The sequence below is a fragment of the Alligator sinensis genome, unplaced genomic scaffold (genome assembly GCF_000455745.1).
Source record: "Alligator sinensis unplaced genomic scaffold, ASM45574v1 scaffold116_1, whole genome shotgun sequence".
Taxonomy (NCBI): Eukaryota; Metazoa; Chordata; order Crocodylia; family Alligatoridae; genus Alligator; species Alligator sinensis.
The window spans coordinates 3,847,758-3,850,694 of NW_005841908.1; the positions used below are offsets into that span (position 1 = coordinate 3,847,758).

General features: G+C 51.9%; 1 pseudogene; it reads left to right on the forward strand.

Moving 5' to 3' along the window:
• The first annotated feature begins 697 nt into the window (after positions 1 to 697).
• Positions 698 to 880, forward strand: LOC112549433 (annotated as a pseudogene).
• The last annotated feature ends 2,057 nt before the right edge of the window (positions 881 to 2,937 follow it).

Here is a 2,937-nt window from a genome sequence, read left to right on the forward strand (position 1 = left end):
TGGTGGAGGGGGCTGTGAGTGTATGTGAGGGGAGGGGGAGGGTGTGTGTATGTGTGGGTGGGTGGGTATGTAAGGGTGCGTATAGGGTTTGTGGGGTGTGTAGAGCAGGAGGATGGCTGGGGGCGTGTGGGAGGGGGTGTGGTGGGATGTGTGAGTGTAGCAGTGAGCAGGGCTCCCCCCAGAGGCCTACAGGTGAGGGGGGATATGCGGAGAGGGGTGTGGAAGTTGTGGGTGGGTGCAGTGTTTGTGGAGTGCGTGACTGTGTGAGGGGTAGGGTGTCATTGTGGGGTTTGCGGGGCAGGTTTTGTGCGTATGGTGGGGTGTGTATGGGAGCCCCCTGCACGTACCCCCTTGTGCTGGTCAGCATCTGCCTTCACCCCACAACAGCTTGGAGCCCACACACCCTGCGGTGCCTTCCCACCACCACCAGCAGCGCACAGCCCCAGCAGGCCCCACACCTTGCTCCGGACTCACCCTGGCAGGAGCAGATCAGCCAGATTTTGCCCACCCCAACGTAAAGGCAATGATGTGTTCTGGACTGTCAGGTGAGCCATAGCAGCCACAGGACAGTTTTGATAGAAGTACTGCAATATATATATATTTATTTATATAAATAGGAATATATACTTCTGAAATTTAAAAAAAAATGTAGAGCAAACTGATGGGAGACACCATGATGGTTTTGACCCAGGTGGTTTTATGTACCTGGCAGGAGGCATCTCCTTCTTCCCAGCCTTGAATGACTTGGTGTACTTGAGGTGGAGACCTGTCCATTGCACTGCTGGCAGGCACACCGTGAGAGTCTACTACAGTCTCCCAGTGGGAGAATCTCAGCTACACAATTTATGGTGATGGGGGATTGTTTTTGGGCTTTCCCTCTAGCATTTTCCTATGGCTTTTTGGAAACTAGAAAGGGTATATGAACTCCAAGGCCTCCAGGCTTGGTACTTGCCTGCCATGGATTTGGGAATATCTGAAGCCCCCGGCTAAAGAGTCTGGGAGGTAGCATACTTGCTGGTCATAGCACCACACAGACTTGGACAACTGAGCTCTGCTCAGTCAATATAATTCGGAACTACTTTGGCTAATTTGGCCTGAGAGACAAAATTAAAAAAAAATAGTAGAGAAGTGGTCTGCTTATTGTAACAAGATAAAGGAAGCCAAGAAGGAAGCTATGACCACCCTGGTAGATGGAGTGGGTGTGGCGCACCAGTCATAGTTTCATAGTTTCAGGGTCGGAAGGGACCTAATAGATCTTCTAGCCCGACCCCCCGCCAGGGCGGGAGAACAACCCAAAAAAACAAAAAAACCCTAAAAACAAAAACGGGACTCAAATGAGTCCAGCCAGGTAAGTATCCAGCCTCTTCTTAAAGATCCCCAGGGTAGGGGCCAGCACCACCTCCCTTGGAAGTTGGTTCCAGCTCCTAGCCGCCCTAACTGTGAAGTAGTTTTTTCGGATGTCCAATCTGTACCTCCTCTCCATCAACTTGTGCCCATTACTCCTTGTTATGCCAGCGGGGGCTAGGGGAAACAGCGTCTCCCCCAAACCCTTCTGGTTCCCCCTAGTGAGTTTATAGACGGTCACCAGGTCCCCCTCAGCCTTCTCTTGTGGAGGCTGAATAGGTTCAGGTCCCGCAGTCTCTCACTGTAGGGTCTGCCCTGTTGTCCCCGGATCATGCGGGTGGCCCTCCTCTGGACCCTCTCCATGTTGTCCACATCCCTCCTGAAATGGGGCGCACAGAACTGGACACAATACTCCAGCTGCGGCCTGACCAGCGTCGCATAGAGGGGGAGGATCACGGGGATGTTGATGTTGGAAACAGCAGCCGCCTTCTATCAGGCACTCTACACTGCATGACCAAAGGACCTGCAGGCCACGCAGGCATGCCTACAGGAGCTGACTCAGGACCTTCGGGAGGATGAAAGTCAGAAGCCAGTAGAGGAGTGGACACTGGAGGGGATCAACAAAACTCTCCACAGCTTCAAGAATGGTAAGACTCCTGCGGCATGTGGCCTGCCCAAAAAGCTCTATGTTACTTTCTGGAGCCAAGTAGGCCCACATCTGCTGGTGGTCTTTAGTGAGTGCCTGCAGGAGGGCCACCTGGGGGCAGGAATAGAGGAGGGCCTCATAACCCTTTTTCCCAAGAAAGGAAGAGGCAGGACCTGAAAAATTGGCACCCTACAACACTCCTGAATTTTGACTACAAACTGGGTGTGCCTACACAAGATGCTGACTGTGCAGTAGCCTGATACTACTGTCCAGTACCATGGCATGGCAAAAACCATGACATGGCGCTACTGCGCAGTAGCATAAAAAAGGCGTTCGCCAGTGCAACTGCATAGTAACTAAGGTTTTATACAAGTAGTAAATAAATGCGCAGTAATTACTGCATAGTAGCATCTCATTTAGACATGGCCACTGATGGCCAAAGTCTTGGCTAAACTCTTTAAGTCTGTATAGGTGCAATGATCCACAAGGAGCAGTTGTGTGCAGTGCCAGGCTGACAGATCCATGGAGCCCTGATGCAGCTGCAAGACATGCAACTGGACCAATGGGAGAGACGGCTGAATGCTGCCACGTTGAACCTCGACTTGGAAAAGTCTAAGACCAGGTATCCCATCAGTTCCTATTCAAGACAATGAAGAAGCTGGGGGTCCCCTTGACCTTCATGGCCTGGATAAAGACGCTGTACACCAATATGAGCAGCAGGTACTGGTAAACCGGTCCCTGACAGCCCCAATAGCATTGGAGTTGGGCGTCCAGCAGGGCTGCTCACTCTCCCTGATCCTGTTTATCTTCATGATGGAACCACTAATACAGCAGCTCAGGCAGGATGCCAGGATCAGTGGAGTAGACATTACCAGGAGTAACCGGGAAGAGACGAGGGCCCTGGCCTACATGGACAATGTCAACATCATATGCAGGGACAAGTGGTC